The 18421-nt window shown below is 52.0% G+C and overlaps 1 protein-coding gene across 2 annotated transcripts in view; it reads right to left on the minus strand.

Moving 5' to 3' along the window:
• Positions 1 to 18421, minus strand: part of LIMS1 (LIM zinc finger domain containing 1) — a 157039-nt gene that overhangs the window by 104919 nt on the left and 33699 nt on the right. The gene's annotated exons all lie outside the window — the stretch shown is intronic.

Genomic DNA, 18421 nt, shown 5'->3' on the forward strand with positions numbered 1-18421 from the left:
TAGTTTGGTTTCTGCTGCTGCACGTTAACAGGAAAACTGCAGCACTCAACGGGCTTTGCTTGGTATGTGGGAAAGGAGGGCACTGGATATATGAAGGCTGCAGAAGCCTAAAGACAATGGCTTACCATGGCCGCATGCAAGCTGAATTCTGTTGCCTGGACCTGCGTCTGTGATCTCTAACACCAAAGCCACAGACACTCAATATTAAGATGCAAAATGCGACCTTGTACTGAAATCACATGTGCTATGTAATGTGAATAGTGTTGTTCACCGTGAAAGAGTATAACCATTGTTCTATAAAATGTATCTTTTTAAATACTTCTCTCCCTTTTTTCCCTCCCTCCCGCAGCTGCAAATTTTTCAAGCCTCCCTCCTCCGTCCCAAAGGCTATCTCAGATAGGGCAGCGAAAAAAAAGGACGCGAGACGAAATGTTCTCGGAAATCATGGAATCAACCCACAATGAAAGAGCTCATCTGAATGAGTGGAAGGTCACCCTATCCCAGTACAGGAAAGCTGACAGTGAACGTGAGGCCATGAGGGACGAACGTGAGGAGAGGAGAGATGCTCGAGATGAGAGGTGGTGGGATGCAACGCTGGAGCTGTTGCGTGATCAAACTGACATGCTCCGGCATCTGGTGGAGCTTCAGGAACGGCAGCAGGATCAGAGTGCCACTACAGCCCATGTATAACCACCCTCCCCCCTCACCATGTTCCATAGCTTCCTCACCCAGACGTGTAAGAACGCGGGGGGCGGGGGGGGAAGGCTCCGTGCACCCTCCCACTCCACCCCAGTGGACAGCCCAACCAAAAGGCTGTAATTACTTTGAACTTTTTTAGTGGCCTTTTCCTTCCCTCCTATCCTCCTCCCAAACCCCACCCGGGCTACCTTGTCACTTCTCTCCCTCTTTTTATAATCAATTAATAAAGAATAAATGATTTTTAAACAATAGTGACTTTATTTCCTTAGAAAGCAAGCTGTGATCGAAGGGGGAGGGTGGGTTGCTTACAGGGAATGAGTCAATCAAGGGGGCGGGTTTTCATCAAGGAGAAACAAACAGAACTTTCACACTGTAGCCTGGCCAGTCATGAAACTGGTTTTCAAAGCTTCTCTGATGCGCAGCGCTTCCTGGTGTGCTCTTCTAATCGCCCTGGTGTCTGGCTGCGCGTAATCAGCGGCCAGGCAATTTGCCTCAGCCTCCCACCCCGCCATAAAGGTCTCCCCCTTACTCTCACAGAGATTGTGGAGCACACAGCAAGCAGCAATAACAATGGATATATTGGTTTGGCTGAGGTCTGAGCGAGTCAGTAACGTGCGCCAGCGTCCCTTTAAACGTCCAAATGCACATTCTACCACTATTCTACACTCGCTCAGCCTGAAGTTGAACAGCTCCTGACTACTGTCCAGACTGCCTGTGTATGGCTTCATGAGCCATGGCATTAAGGGGTAGGCTGGGTCCCCAAGGATAACTATAGACATTTCAACATCCCCAACTGTTATTTTCTGGTCTGGGAAGTAAATCCCTTGCTGCAGCCGTTTAAACAGAGTAGTGTTCCTGAAGACGCGAGCGTCATGAACCCTTCCCGGCCATCCCACGTTGATGTTGGTGAAACGTCCCTTGTGATCCACCAGTGCTTGCAGCACCATTGAAAAGTACCCCTTGCGGTTTACGTACTGGCTGCCCTGGTGCTCCGGTGCCAAGATAGGGATATGGGTTCCGTCTATCGCCGCACCACAGTTAGGGAATCCCATTGCAGCAAAGCCATCCACTATAACCTGCACATTTCCCAGAGTCACTACCTTTGGTAGCAGCAGCTCATTGATTGCTTTGGCTACTTGCATCACAGCAACCCCCACAGTAGATTTGCCCACTCCAAATTGATTCCCGACTGACCGGTAGTTGTCTGGCATTTCAAGCTTACACAGGGCTATCGCCACTCGCTTGTGAACTGTGAGGGCTGCTCTCATCTTGGTATTCTGGTGCGTCAGGGCAGGGGAAAGCAAGTCACAAAGTTCCATGAAAGTGCCCTTACGCATGCGAAAGTTTCGCAACCACTGGGAATCATCCCACACCTGCAACACTATGCGGTCCCACCAGTCTGTGCTTGTTTCCCGGGCCCAAAATCAGCGTTCCACGGCTAAAACCTGCCCCATTAACAGCATGATCTCCAAAGAGCCGGGGCCGTGGTTTGAGAGAATTCTTTGTCCATGTCCTCATCGCTCCCGTCGCTGCGCTGCCGTAGCCGCCTCCTCCTCACCTGGTTTTCCAGGTCCTGGTTCAGCATAAACTGCACGATAATGCGCGAGGTGTTGACAATGTTCATGACTGCTGTCTTGAGCTGAGTGGGCTCCATGCTTGCTGTGGTATGGCGTCTGCACAGTTCACCCAGGAAAAAAGGCGCGAAACGGTTGTCTGCTGTTGTTTTCATGGAGGGAGGGGGAGGATGTACCCAGAACCACCAGTGACAATGTTTTTTGCCCCATCAGGCACTGGGATCTCAACCCAGAATTCCAATGGGCAGGGGAGACTGTGGGAACTATGGAATAGCTATGGGATAGCTACTGTGACAGACCCAGACCAGTGGGGTACAGGAGTCTGGTAGAGGGCAAATATACTGGTCACTGGATGAGTAGTTTTCTGTTCCCTGAGTGACCAGAGCAGGGGCTGCACTAGAGTAATCAGGAACCTGCTAGAACCAGTTAAGGCAGGCAGGCTAATTAGGACACCTGGAGCCAATTAAGAAGAAGCTGCTAGAATCAATTAAGGCAGGCTAATCAGGGCACCTGGGTTTTAAAAGGAGCTCACTTCAGTTTGTGGTGGGAGTGTGAGGAGCTGGGAGCAAGAGGTGCAAGGAGCTGAGAGGGTGTGCTGCTGGAGGACTGAGGAGCACAAGCGTTATCAGACACCAGGAGGAAGGTCCTGTGGCGAGAATAAGGAAGGTGTTTGTAGGAGGCCATGGGGAAGTAGCCCAGGGAGTTGTAGCTATCATGCAGCTGTTACAGGAGGCACGATAGACAGCTGCAGTCCACAGGGCCCTGGGCTGGAACCCGGAGTAGAGGGCGGGCCCGGGTTCCCCCCAAACCTCCCAATTGACCTGGACTGTGGGTTCTTCCAGAGGGGAAGGTCTCTGGGCTGTTCCCCAACCCACATGGTGAATCTCTGAGGCAAGAAAATCCGCCAATAAGCGCAGGACCCACCAAGATAGAGGAGGAACTTTGTCACACTATCCACAGTGCAACGCTCCGGAAATCGACGCTAGCCTTGGTACATGGACGCACACCGCCGAATTAATGTGCTTAGTGTGGCCGCGTGCACTCGACTTTATACAATCTGTTTCCAAAAACCGGTTTCTGCAAAATCGGAATAATCCCGTAGTGTAGACATACCCCTTCACTTGCTATTGCAAAGCCCTCCTCACAAGCCTGGCCTAGCAACATTTTGTGTTTCAGCATGCTAGCACGAATCTTTTTGTCCAGCAGATGGAGCCAGAGATCTATCAGATTTGAAAATAAAAATGCCCTCTCACCTCCAATAGTACATGAAAACGGAAGTGAAAATATTTTCCATTTGCAAATTGTAACATGGGCTGGATCTTCAAAACAAGTGTCTGCATTCCCTGAGATGATGTCGTTAATAGAAAATACCAGTTTAAATAACTATTTGTTCTACTCAGTTTTTAGCTACTATCTCTTCACACATATAAACGAGCTTGCCCCTAATTATTCCCAAAGGAAGTTCCATTATCACACATACACACCTCCCTGGCCCCTTTGAAAATCCATTTCCATCCTTGTTCTTTAGCTATCAGTCATATTCAAGATTTTGTACAAATTCCTCTCTTCAATCCCACTGAAACACTGTTCTTTCCTTTTACAAAACCAACTCGTGTTCACTGCTTGCTTGGCAAGCAGCGGAGAATTCTACAGAAAGATGTAGCTCCTTTTCTTTCTCTACCAACACAGGAAAATTAAGCTCAAAGTTTGCCTAGGGAGGTGACCTTTCAGTCTTTAATTTAACTCTGCATGGCTGTTAACCCATCCTGGAACATCTGTTCAAGCCAACTGCCACCCAGTGTCAAACCTCCCATTCCTGAGTAAGCTCACAGAGAAGTTAGCCAAAGGCAAACTTCAAGCTCACCTGATTTAAACTAATATCCTAGACTGAGCACAATTTGGATTCAGGTCAGGACATGGAACACATAGAATCATTTTAGTGGCACAGATGGACAATCTCCTCATATCAATGGATAGAGGACAGGCATCCAATTCTCATCCTCCTGGACTAGGATTAGGGAGGTTATAGTCTCTTTTATGTGATATTGCAACATTTAACACAGTTGACCATGAGAGAGGCCCTTGCTGGAGGGATGTATCCAATGAGTAATGCTGAGAAACAGCACCTCCACGACTAAATAAATTTTAATTGACTCAATCCACGTCGCTAGGTGTATGTGTATATATAGGGCTGGGGTTTGTTTGTTTTTTAAGAGGTGTCACAACCCCTTATTAGCCATTTAACTAGTTCTTTATCAGTTAAACTGCTTACCTTTTGATCCATTCTGTTTGTTACTGTCACACCAGTGGCATTGCCAGGACTAGTCAGTAAGGAAAAACGCAAACATGGTGAATATTTCTCTCAACAACAGTACTACTATATTTACTATATTTTCAGCCTGGCAAGTCTTCATCCTTTTAAGGCTTCAGGAACTTCATCTTCCAGATTAGTTAACTCAAGCTTGGGGATAGGCTGGAAAATTCTTTAATTAGCAAGAGCCAATGATGGTTAACTTGAAAAATACAACTACCCACTTATTTCTCTACTCAGGGTTTTTTGAAAGGGGGGCGGGGGAGAGACAGATGGGGAAAGTGAAGCACAAAGCTTAAGGCCCAGATTTGTAAACGTATTTAGGCATTGCTGAGCTCAGTGTTGCAATGGCTGGCTGATTTAGGAGCAGTACTATGCTATAGTCTCTACTGTGCGCACTCCACATTTGTGGCATGAACGTTACCCAGGATAACTTACAGTTCACCATGAATTCATGTAATAGAATAAGTCATTCTTTTACACGCGTTCTTTTACACACCAGAAGTGGTGGGAATGAGACTCACATGCTGCATTAGACAATTATGCTGATCTCAAAAGAAGGAAGACACAATTTCTAAATCCTCCACTTGCTGGAGGCATGAGAAACTGTCTATCTTGAAAGTCAAATTTCAGTTGTTCGTATGTTTTATAGTGTTTCCACCTTGGGTAAACTGTGACAGCAAAATAAAAACTGATTTAAGCTCATAAGTGCATACTAAATGCCTCCACTAACCAGAATGTGGTACACAAATAAAAGTATAATAATGTCACAGAATAAGAAAATGTAAATGTGCTTCCATGAAAACTTTTCTTCAATTAGTAAGTTCCACAAGTCTGTTACAATGGGTACTTCAGTCTGCTAGCATCTTGGAGGCAGAACCAGTACCCGCCAGTTACTGGCTGCAGGGGAATGCCCTACTCCCTGAAGTTCCTTCCAATTAAGACAACTTCCCTATACAAAAATAATTCAATTCTACTTTCCTACCTTACTGATTGGTTTATACTCTGAGGAAAATGCACTGTAATTTCTCCCAATGCAGAGCATGGGAAACACCGCATAATGAAAAAAAATCCAAATCTTTGGATGTCAATTTCCATTTCTATTCTGAATGATCTGCTTTTACCCAGGGTGGGCCAGGTCTTATTCCTCAAAGAAAGGATATTGTCAGGTAAGCATGGATACATTTTACTATTCCTCATTGTGCTGAGGTCCACAAATCCATTACAATGGGATTTTCACAGCAGTGTGCCTCCTGGGCTGGAAAAAGGATCATCCTTTAAATATGGACATTCAAAACAGGATATATTTTATATACTTCATCTTCCCCAGGCAGTAAGGCATACAGAAAGCTTCTGCCAAAAACAAAAAAACAAAAAGACACTGGCGAAACACTGTATGACCAATAAGCAGAACAAGCAGAATTCCTTGACCATGCTGCCTTCTAGCAGATCTCAGTACAGAAGAAATCATTTCTCTGTCCTGATAGCGTCAGTGCTCCTAACGTCTGGACTTTGATGCTTAACTGAAGGAGGAATGCCACGACAACAGTGAGGACTATTTGTCAAAGAACAATCCTGGGTGGTCTCATAAGAGAAAACTCCCAACTTCAAAAACTCTTCGGACTGGAGATGGTAGCTATCGGAAGATCTACTTTAAATCGATAAGAAGCACACCACCACCTCCTGCAAGGGTTCACTCTAGGCTAGTTCTCTAAGGAGGTTCCCAGGTCTTGCTCTATGACCCTGTGGGGCTGGAAAAAGGGTTGCTTCCCTCAGGAAAGTTAAATCCCAACATGAAATATTAAGTGTGCTTAAAATTATGCACATGCTTAAGTGTTTTGCTGAATGGGAATGGACCACCGAACTGGTGCATAAGAAGGTACACAAAAAGGAATTAACCCCTCTTCCCTCCTCTCCCCATATCTGCCATAAAATGTGAGCAGACTGCTTCAAGAGTTCTGTGATCAAGTCCCAGACAAAAAGCAATATTTACTGGAAAATATGTTTCATTGAAAGGCTTGTTTTCAACTACAGTTACAAGACAGAATGAATTCTATGTATATGGTAGTAGCACTGAAGGAGGAAAAAAAAGACGGTTACTCACCGTTGTAACTGTTGTTCTTCGAGATGTGTTGCTCATATCCATTCCAGTTAGGTGTGCGCGCGCCGCGTGCACGATCGTCGGAAGATTTTTACCCTAGCAACCCCCGGTGGGTCGGCTGTGGAGCCCCCTGGAGTGGCGCCTTCATGGCGCTGGATATATACCCCAGCCGACCCAACGCCCCCTCAGTTCCTTCTTGCCGGCTACTCCGACAGTGGGGAAGGGGGGCGGGTTTGGAATGGATATAAGCAACACATCTCGAAGAACAACAGTTACAAAGGTGAGTAACCGTCTTTTCTTCTTCGAGTGCTTGCTCATATCCATTCCAGTTAGGTGACTCCCAAGCCCCACCTAGGTGGCGGGGTCGGAGTGAGACATTGCTGTGTGCAGAACCGCTGACCCGAAAGCAGCATCGTCTCTGGATTGTTGCACCAGCGCATAGTGAGTAGCGAATGTGTGGACTGATGACCACACTGCGGCTCTACAGATGTCGTGGATCGGGACTTGAGCCAGGAAGGCAGTCGAGGAGGCCTGGGCCCTCGTGGAATGAGCGGTGATGCGTGGCGTCGGTACACCGGCCAGGTCGTAGCAAGCACGAATACAGGACGTGATCCAAGAGGACAGGCACTGTGAAGAGACCGGTGAGCCTTTCATCCGGTCGGCCACCGCAATGAAGAGTTGCGTCGTCTTCCTAAATGGCTTTGTACGATCAATATAGAAAGCCAGGGCCCTGCGAACGTCCAAAGAATGTAAACGCTGGTCTTGACGAATAGCGTGTGGTTTCGGATGGAAGACCGGGAGAAATATATCCTGGTTGACGTGGAAAGGTGAAACCACTTTTGGAAGAAAGGCAGGGTGGGGGCGAAGCTGCACCTTGTCCTTGTGGAACACCGTGTATGGGGGCTCGGATGTCAGCGCCCTGAGTTCCGAGACGCGCCGTGCTGAGGTGATGGCTACGAGGAAGGCTGTCTTCCAGGACAAGTACAGGAGTGAGCAGGTCGCCAAAGGTTCAAACGGAGGCCCTGTGAGCCTGGAGAGGACGAGGTTGAGGTCCCACGTCGGAACCGGCTGCCGTTGCTGTGGGTACAGCCGGTCTAAGCCCTTGAGGAATCTACCGACGATCGGGTTAGAAAAGACCGAGGACGTGAGTTCTCCTGGGTGGAAAGCGGAAATAGCGGCGAGGTGAACCTTGATTGAGGATGTCGCCAAGCCTTGCTGTCTTAGGGACAGGAGGTATTCCAGTATCAAGGGGATAGGTGCCAGCGAGGGAGACGTAGCTCGTTGCTCACACCAACAGGAGAACCGCTTCCATTTGGCTAGATAAGTGGTCCGCGTAGAGGGTTTCCTACTTCCCAGCAGAACCTGCTGGACGGCCTGCGAGCACTGCCGCTCTGTCCGACTCAACCATGGAGCATCCACGCCGTGAGGTGGAGTGACTGTAGGTCGGGGTGACACAACCGGCCGTGGTCCTGGGAGATAAGGTCCCGACTCAAGGGGAGCGTGATCGGCGTTCGTACTGAAAGCTCCAGCAGTGTGGTGTACCAGTGCTGCCTCGGCCAAGCGGGAGCGACTAGAATCACCCGTGCATGATCCCTGCGGATCTTGAGCAGCACCTTGTGGACCAGCGGGAATGGAGGAAAGGCGTAGAACAGATGGTCTTTCCATGCTATAAGGAAGGCGTCTGACCGAGAGCCTGGGGCTCGCCCGTGTAGGGAGCAGAATGCCTGGCACTTCCTGTTGGCCCGAGATGCGAAGAGGTCGACCTGGGGAAATCCCCACCTCTGGAAGACGGAATAGATGACGTCCGGGCGAACTGATCACTCGTGCGTCTGGAAGGACCTGCTGAGACGGTCCGCCAGCGTATTCTGGACTCCAGGAAGGAAGGATGCCGTGAGATGTATCGAGTGGGCGATGCAGAAGTCCCACAGGCGAATGGCCTCTTGGCATAGGAGCGATGAGTGGGCTCCACCTTGCTTGTTGATGTAAAACATTGCCATGGTGTTGTCGGTGAGAACCAACAAGCAACGGCCCTGTAGGAAGTTGAGGAAAGCCTGGCAAGCTAGGCGCACCGCCATCAGCTCTCGGACGTTGATATGCAGGGCTAGTTGGGCCACGGACCACAGGCCCTGGGTATGGTGCTCCCCGAGGTGAGCGCCCCATCCTAGAGATGAAGTGTCCGTGACTAGGTGGAGGGAGGGCTGTGGGGCGTGGAAGGGCACTCCTGCACAGACCGCTGTGCGGTCCATCCACCAGGTGAGGGAGGCCAAGACTGAGGCCGGAACCGTGACCACCATGTTCAGGTCGTCTCGATGAGGACGGTAAATCGATGACACCCAAGCCTGCAGTGGGCGAAGTCGTAGCCTGGCGTGCCTGGTTACGTAGGTGCACGAGGCCATGTGGCCCAAGAGGGCAAGGCATGTTCTTATGGTGGTGATTGGAAAAGACCTGAGTCCTTGAATGGCGCTTGAGATGGAATGAAAGCGGCTGTCTGGCAGGATGGCTCGGGCACGTCTGGAGTTCAGGACTGCTCCAATGAACTCTATTCTCTGAGTTGGTGCTAGAGTGGACTTCTCTCTGTTGAGTAGAATGCCCAGCTCGTGGAAAGTATGTGTCACTATGTGGACATGAGCCTGAACTTGTTCCCTGGTGCGGCCGCGTACCAACCAGTCGTCCAAATACGGGAACAGCTGAATCCCTTGTCGACGAAGGAAGGCCGCGACGACTGCCAGGCACTTTGTGAACACTCTGGGAGCCGAGGACAAGCCGAAGGGAAGGACTGCAAATTGGTAGTGCACTCTGTTTACTACAAATCGCAGGAAGCGCCTGTGAGGCGGATAAATCGCTATGTGGAAATAAGCGTCCTTCATGTCGAGGGCGGCGAACCAGTCTCCAGGATCCAGTGAAGGGATGATGGTCCCCAATGATACCATGCGGAACTTCAACTTTACTATGAATTTGTTGAGTCCGCGCAAGTCTAAGATGGGCCGCAGACCCCCTTTTGACTTGGGTATCAGGAAGTAGCGGGAGTAAAACCCCCTGCCCCTTAGCTCCGATGGAACCTCCTCTATGGCCCCCATAGCGAGGAGCCCAAAAACCTCCTGTGTAAGGAGTTGCTCGTGAGAAGGGTCCCTGAAGAGGGACGGGGAGGGGGAGTGGGGGGGGGCGAGGAAAACTGGAGGGCGTATCCCTCTCCACCGTGCGAAGGACCCAGCGGTCCGAGGTTATAAGGGACCAAGCACGGTGGAAACGGGAGAGGCGATCCCGGAAGGGGGGAGTTGGATCCTGGGTACCGGTCGTGGTGCCGTCCTCGACCGCACCTTCAAAAGGTTTGCCTAGGCCCTGCAGGTGGCCTAGGCTGGCCCTGGTTCTGACCAGGTTGAGGGCCGGTCGACCTCCGCCTGCCGCCTCGACCCCGCCTCCTGGCAAAGTCCTGTCTTGGACGAGGCGGGGGAGGGTAGAATCTCTGCGGCTGCGGTCTGAAGGGTCTGCGCTGAGGCCCCGGGACATGCATCCCCAGGGAGCGCATCATAGTACGTGAGTCCTTCAGATTCTGGAGTCTCGCGTCAGTTTTGTCCGAAAAGAGGCCCTGGCCCTCGAATGGGAGATCTTGCAGGGTCTGCTGCAGCTCTGGTGGCAAGCCTGACACCTGGAGCCAGGAGAGTCGCCGCATGGCTATCCCCGAAGCCAGGGTCCTAGCGGCCGAGTCCGCAATATCGAGGGAGGCTTGCAAGGAGGTACGTGCCACCCGCATACCCTCCTCTACCAAAGCCCCAAACTCTTCCCTCGATTCCTGGGGAACCAGCTCCTTGAATTTCCCCATTGAGGACCATGAGTTAAAACTGTAACGGCTCAGGAGCGCCTGCTGATTGGCCGCTCGGAGCTGGAGCCCTCCTGCAGAGTAGACCTTGCGTCCGAACAAATCGAAGCGCTTAGCGTCCTTCGATTTGGGCGCAGCGGCCTGCTGGCCATGGCGCTCCCGTGCATTAACCGATGAGACCACCAGTGAGCACGGCTGGGGATGGGAATATAAGTACTCATGATCCTTTGAAGGTACAAAGTACTTCCACTCCACCCCTCTGGCCGTGGGTGGAATCGAGGCCGGGGTTTGCCAGATGGTGGTGGCATTGGCCTGTATGGTGGGGATCAGCGGTAACGCCACCCGAGAGGGGGTATCCGCTGAAAGAATGTTAACAATAGGGTCATGAACCTCCACAATCTCCTCCACTTGGAGGTCCATATTGCGTGCCACCCGGCGCAACAGGTCCTGGTGCGCCCGAAGGTCGATAGGAGGCGGACCCATGGCGGATGTACCCGCTACAGCCTCATCGGGGGAGGAGGAGGAGGATCCCCCCGGTGGCAAGGGGTCCAAGGGCGGTTCCTGTTCCAGGTGCTCCTGGAGGTGGACATCACCTGCCCCTGGGTCCTGGGCCTCCGTCAGTGTGGGCACTGGCGCCTTCATGCCACCTGGCGGAGGGCGGGAGATGGTAGCCTCCGGGACCCTGGGCTTGGAGCGTGCCGAGCGGGACGCAGATGGTGGGGCCCCTTGCGCCTGGTGGTAGGCCCATGGTGTCCAGAAGGACCAATGCGCAGGTCCCTGCGTAGGGTCCTCGGCCGTCTCCTGCAAATGGATGGCCTCCGCGTCTGATGAACGGGACGCCGACCGAGATGGCCACGGCGGTGCCGAGCACACTGTCGCCGGCACCGGATGGTACGGTGCCGATCGGTGCCGGTCGTAGGGCGATCTGTCCCTGCGCGGTGCCGGGGAACGGTGCCGAGATCTGGGTCGGGATCGGTGCCGGTAGTCTCGCCGGTGCCGAGATCCAGATCTGGAGCGGGACGAAGATCTTGAGGAGGCCCGGTACTGGGAGCTCCGCCTCGAGCCCGATCGGTGCTGGTCGTCGCGACGGTGCCGGGATGTGGAACGGCGTCGCGAAGGTGATCTCTGCCGCGAGTACGACCGGTGCCGAGGTGATATTCGGCGCCGGGACTCCGAGCGGCGTCGGGATCTGCTCCGGGACCTGGAACGGTGCCGCGAGTCCGGAGCTGGAGACGGCGGGTGCAGCATGGCAGGCTTGCCCCTGGACTGCACCTGGCGCGGAGCAACTGGTGCCGGAAGGTGTGACGGCCCCGGCTCCGTGAAGGCGATCAAGTCTCGCGCCGTTGCGAATGTCTCCGGGGTGGACGGGAGACAAGGTTCCACCACCAGCCTATGTGGTGAAACAGTCCGCACCGGACTCGACGGCCTCGGTGCCGGAGTCAACGGTGGGGCCGCCTGTTTTTGGCGGTCCAACGGCGGACGCGGCTCTACCCCCGGCACCGGGGGAGCCGGCGTCTTCAGCGCGGCCGTGTCCTGGGCCTTGCGGGCTTTCTTATGGCCCGGAGAGAGGGATCGGCGCCGAGACCCCTGAGGCGGGCACGGTGCCGACGTCGGTCGGTGCCGAGGTGGCTTGTCCGCCGCACCGGTCGGAGCCGCCGGGGCGCTGCGCACCGAGGCGCTCGGTGCCGGGGCTGGGCGCGCCGAGGGAGGATCCGGGCTCAGCGCCGCCTCCATCAGGAGCTGTCGAAGCCTGAAGTCCCGCTCCTTCCTTGTCCTAGGCTTGAAGGCCTTGCAGATCGGGCACTTATCTGCTCGATGGGCCTCCCCCAGGCACTTCAAGCAGGAGCTATGCGGGTCGCCCGTTGGCATAGGCTTCCCGCAGGACGCGCACGGCTTAAAGCCAGGAGCCTTGGGCATGGGCCCGGCTGTGCGCCGGGGGGAAGACAACCCCCTAAACCCCCGCTAACAATTTACAACTATACTAAAACTACACAACTAACTATCTAAGAACTTTATAACTATATATACAACTATCTATACTAATAACAATGAGAAGCTAGGGATAGTGAAGAGCAGCTATGCCGCTTCACTGTTCCAACGACCGTCAGGGGCGGTAAGAAGGAACTGAGGGGGCGTTGGGTCGGCTGGGGTATATATCCAGCGCCATGAAGGCGCCACTCCAGGGGGCTCCACAGCCGACCCACTGGGGGTTGCTAGGGTAAAAATCTTCCGACGATCGTGCACGCGGCGCGCGCACACCTAACTGGAATGGATATGAGCAAGCACTCGAAGAAGAACAAGTTGTTACACATCAAGCTGGGATAGATGAGCTCAGTAAAAGAGTTTAGTTGTTTGGAAGAAAAAAATGCAGTGAGTCATACTTAAGTGTCTTGTTAAAAGATTTATCAAGAATTCCTACTACAGGATCCAGAAGCACTTTAAAGGGTTTGGAAAGAGAAGTATGTAAGCTACTTGTGTAAGTTACCTACAAAAATAAGTATTTTTTGAGTTTGGGGCCTCATTCAAACTATACGGTATGAAATTTCTGAGTTTATATAGTTCTTGCAATTCAGTATGAAAAATGCCTTGAAGTTTTTGCATTCTAAGCAATATACATCAGCTTTTACCCATCAAACATTTATAGGCTGGTAGAACTGTTAGTCTAAGACCTGGTCTACACTAGGAGGTTATGTCGAATTTAGCAGCGTTAACTCGAATTAACCCTGCACCCGTCCACACAACGAAGCTATCCCACAGTGCACCACTCTGTTGACGCTGTGGACAGCAGTCCGAGCTCGGATGCTCTGACCAGCCACACAGGAAAAGCCCCAGGAAAATTTGAATTCCTTTTCCTGTCTGGCCAGTTTGAATCTCATTTCCTGTTTGGACATCGTGGCGAGCTCAGCAGCACTGGCAACGATGCAGAGCTCTCCAGCAGAGGTGACCATGCAATCGCAGAATAGAAAGAGGGCCCCAGCATGGACTGATCGGGAAGTCTTGGATCTGATCGCTGTGTGGGGCGATGAGTCCGTGCTTTCGGAGCTGCGATCGAAAAAAAGGAATGCGAAGATCTACGAGAAGATCTCCAAAGCCATGACGGAGAGAGGATACAGCCGGGATGCAACGCAGTGCCGCGTGAAAATTAAGGAGCTGAGACAAGGGTACCAGAAGACCAAAGAGTCAAACGGACGCTCCGGATCCCAGCCTCAGACATGCCGTTTCTACGAGGCACTGCATTCCATTCTAGGTGCGGCCGCCACCACTACCCTACCACTGTCCGTGGACTCTGACGATGGGGTATTGTCGACGGCCGCTTCCTCGGAGATGTTCGCGGACGGGGAAGATGAGGAAGGAGATGAGGAGGACGAGGCAGTCGACAGCGCTTTCAATGCTGATTTCCCCGACAGCCAGGATCTCTTCATCACCCTCACGGAGATCCCCTACCAACCCTCCCAAGGCGGTAACCCAGACCGTGAATCAGGGGAAACATCAGTAGGTAAGTGTTTTAAACATTTATTTTGAACAGAATAGGAATGGTATCTTAACAATGGGTTTTTCATGAATAGTTTGCCCTAGGCGCTTTAGTTTCTAGTCCTTTCCAGTGCAGCTACTGGAAAAGTTTGTCAACATGTCCGGTTTTTCATGATTAGTTTGACCTAGGCGCTTTAGTTTTTAGTCCTTTCAAGTGCAGCTACTGGAAAATTCTGTCAATATGTCCGGGGATAGAGCAGAAATCCTCCTGGGACATCTCCACGAAGGTCTCCTGGAGGTATTGTGAAAGCCTTTGCATCAGGTTCCTGGGGAGAGCGGCCTTATTGCGTCCTCCATGGTAGGAAACTTTTCCGCGCCAGGCTAGCAGCAAGTACTCCGGGATCATTGCCTCGCAAAGCATGGCGGCATACGGCCCTGGTGCTTGCTGGCATTCACGCAGCATGCGGTCTTTCTCCGTCTCCGAAATCCTCATCAGAGTGATATCACTCATGGTGACCTGCTTTGAATTAGGGGAATGTTAGTATTGGGACTGATTGCCTGTTCCTTTACATAACTGTAACCGGCCGTTTACAGCCACGCGGTGGAGGCGTGACAGGGGCAGCATGCAGGGATCTTTCCCGGGGACAGCCGTGAGGGGGGTGGGACAGGGGCAGAGTTCATGCTGGCCGGATTGCCGGCAGCAGGAACTGGCCAACGCTAGGAGCATTGCTTGGAACGTGAAAGGAGGGCACTGCTATAAATTAAGCTTTAAGCAGGCAAAAGTCTACGGCTTACCATGTCCGCCTGCTAGCCGAATTCTGTTGTCTGGCCCCGCTTGTGTGATCTGTACAGCAAGACCCCAGGCACTCAATGGGAAGGCCGAAAATTCGACCTTGTACTGAGTGCGCATGTGATAGGTGCTGTGCATGGTCTGTTCACAGAGAAAGACTATATTCATTGTTCGCAAAACTGTATCTTTCTGAGGAATTCACTCCCTTTTTCCCATCCCACAGCTGCGAGTGTCTTCCGAGCTACCCTGGCATCCCCCTCCCAGAGGCTGGCGCAGATCAGGCGATGAAAGAGAAGGACACGGGACGAGATGTTCTCAGAACTTATGGGCTGCTCCCGAGCCGAGGTGGCACAGCAGACCCAGTGGAGGGAGAACATGTCGCAATACCAGCGATCACACAGCGAACGGGAGGACAGGTGGCGGCAGGAAGACCAGCAGGCGACTCAAACGCTGCTTGGACTAATGAGGGAGCAAACGGACACGCTCCGGCGCCTTGTAGATGTTCTGCAGGACCGGAGGCAGGAGGACAGAGCCCCGCTGCATTCTCTCTCTAACCACCCTCCCCCGCCACAAAGTCCCATCCCCCCCTCACCCAAAGTCCCAAGAAGGAGGGGCGGCAGGGGCCGTGAAAACAGTCACTCCACCCCTGCAGACTGCTCAAGTAACAGAAGGCTCTCATTCCCAAAGATTTGATAAGTCCTTTCCTTCACTCCAAAAGCACCTTACCCAAGCCCCCGTCCCAGTTTCATCCCCTAACTGTGTAGTTGTTAATAAAAAATACGTTTCTGTTAATTACTGTTTCCGTCATGTTCTTTTAGAGGAGAGTGTGTTTGAAGGGGGGGAAGGGGGTTGGTAATTGGAGAGGACAGTCACCTTTACCAGGGTACAGACACGGGGGCAGGTTCAGCAGAAGGTCACACACACATTGCAGTCACTAGGCACCCTGGTCAGTCTGGGAGGTGGTTTTCATGTTGGGGGGGGAGGGCGGTTACAGATCTTATGCAGCGGTCCTTAGCCTGGATGACAGAGCCACGCAGCAGGGGATCTGTAACCGCCCTCCCCCGCCACAAAGTCACATAGCCCCCACACACAGAGTCCCGAAAAGGAGGGGTGGCAGGCTCCGTTGAAACAACCAGTCCACCACTGCGGACCGCTCTAGGAGCAGAAGCCTGTCATTCCTCGAGTTTAGAAGCGTCCTTTCCATCACTATACCTGCTCCCCACCACAGTCTGCGTCCCAGTTTCAACACTTTACCACGAAATCCTTAATAAAGAAAATGGTGTTAATGAACAAAGTTTCATTTATTTTATTTTTAAAGGTGTGTTGGAAGGGGGGGAAGGGGGTTGGTAACTGGAGAGGATAGTCAACATTAACTGGGTAAAGAAACGGGGGCAGGTTCAGCTTCTGTTTATACAAACTTAATAGTCACAGGTTACCCTGCTCACTCTGGAACCTAGCTTTCAAAGCTTCCCGGATGCACAGCGCGTCCCGCTGGGCTCTTCTAATCGCCCAGCTGTCTGGCTGGGTGTAATCAGCAGCCAGGCGATTTGCCTCAACCTCCCACCCCGCCATAAACGTCTCCCCCTTGCTCTCACAGAGATTGTGGAGCACACAGCAAGCTGCAATAACAATGGGGATATTGGTTTCGCTGAGATCAGAGCGAGTCAGTAAGCTTCTCCATCTCCCCTTTAGACGTCCAAAAGCACACTCCACCACCATTCTGCACTTGCTCAGCCGGTAGTTGAAGAGTTCTATGGGCATCTCCACATCCCCAACAGTTATCTTGTGGTCCGGGAAGTAAATACCTTCCTGCAGCCATCTAAACAGACCAGAGTTCCTGAAAACGCGAGCGTCATGAACCTTGCCCGGCCATCCGACGTTGATGTTGATAAAACGTCCCCTACGGTCCACCAGTGCTTGCAGCACCATTGAAAAGTAGCCCTTTCGGTTAATGTACTGGCTGGCCTGGTGGGCCGGTCCCAGGATAGGGATGTGAGTTCCATCTATAGCCCCACCGCAGTTTGGGAATCCCATCGCAGCGAAGCCATCTATGATTACCTGCACGTTTCCCAGGGTCACTACCTTTGAGAGCAGTAGCTCAACGATTGCGTTGGCTACTTGCATCACAGCAACCCCCACGGTAGATTTGCCCACTCCAAAGTGATTCGTGACTGACCGGTAGCTGTCTGGCATTGCAAGCTTCCAGAGGGCTATGGCCACTCGCTTCTAGACAGTCAGGGCTGCTCGCATCCGGGTGTCCTTGCGCTTCAGGGCAGGGGACAGCAACTCACAAAGTTCCAGGAAAGTTCCCTTACGCATCCGAAAGTTTCGCAGACACTGTGATTCATCCCAGATCTGCAGCACTATGCGGTCCCACCAGTCCATGCTTGTTTCCCGGGCCCAGAATCGCCGTTCCACAGCATCAACATGACCCATTGCCACCATGATGTCCACGGCGCGGGGCCCCGTGCTTTGTGAGAGGTCTGTGCCCCTCTCAGGCTTAATGTCCTCACCGCGCTGCCGTAGTCTCCTCGCCCGATTTATCTGCATCTGCCTCTGGAAAAGGTGGATGATAAGGTGCGAGGTGTTGACAATGGCCATAACTGCAGCGATGATCGCAGCAGGCTCCATGCTTGCAGTGCTGTGGCGTCCGCGCTGTCAATCACCAGAAAAGTGCGCGAACTGATTGCCCGCCGGCGCTTTCACGGAGGGAAGGCGGGAGTGACGGTTGAATGACGACCGTTACCCAAAACCACCCTCGACACATTTTTTGCCCCAGCAGGCATTGGGGGCTCGACCCAGAATTCCAATGGGCAGCGGGGACTGCGGGAACTGTGGAATAGCTGCCCACAGTGCACCGCTTCCAATGTCGACGCTTGCCCCGTTAGTGTGGACTCACAAAGTCGAATTACTGTCCTTAGTGTGGATACACACGTTCGACTTTGTAATATCGGTTCCACAAATTCGCTTTAAGTAAAATCGAACTACTCTCGTAGTGTAGACATACCCTAATCTTCGTCTCTCCCATGGTTCTCTGCTCTTGCCTTCTGAGAAGTGAGCTTGTGACATCAAAGATAAATTCCCCTCCCTTTTAATTCCATCTCTACTCCCTCTTCTCCTAAAGTGAAGTGCTGAGATTGACACCAGAATTCCTCCTCCCCCAAAGTACTGAACACCTACTATTCCAATCTTCCAAACATTCCCAGGCATGGAGCTGGTGAGACTCTTTCTAACAATTTGGAAAAGCATGAAACTACACTGGACAGGACAAAATAGTCTCTGAATAATACTCTCTCCCCAATCCTCTCCACACACACAAATGGGAAAACCCTTTCTGACCCGCAAATGTTTTTAGGAATACAATATAAATGAGGGGTTGTGAGCTTAACATCTCAAATGGCAAAAGCAGAGAGATGGCAAGTCAGCTAGTCAGCAGAGGAGACTGGAAAAATACTGTTTTTTATTAATATTAATTATCGCTACAGTCTTCCTTGTCACCTTACATGCACAGCTCTGTGATATACTGCCTACCAGAAAACCCTACTGAAGTGTAGTGCCAGTCTTCAAGAGGGCAGGTAAGTGTGTGTTGGTTTTTATAATGTGTGGGGTAGTGTTTTGTTTTGTTTAAAAGATTTTATGTTATGCCATAGAGGGTTAA

This window comes from Terrapene carolina, unplaced genomic scaffold (assembly GCF_002925995.2).
Source record: "Terrapene carolina triunguis isolate 2854851 unplaced genomic scaffold, T_m_triunguis-2.0 Scaffold21, whole genome shotgun sequence".
Lineage (NCBI taxonomy): Eukaryota > Metazoa > Chordata > Testudines > Emydidae > Terrapene > Terrapene triunguis.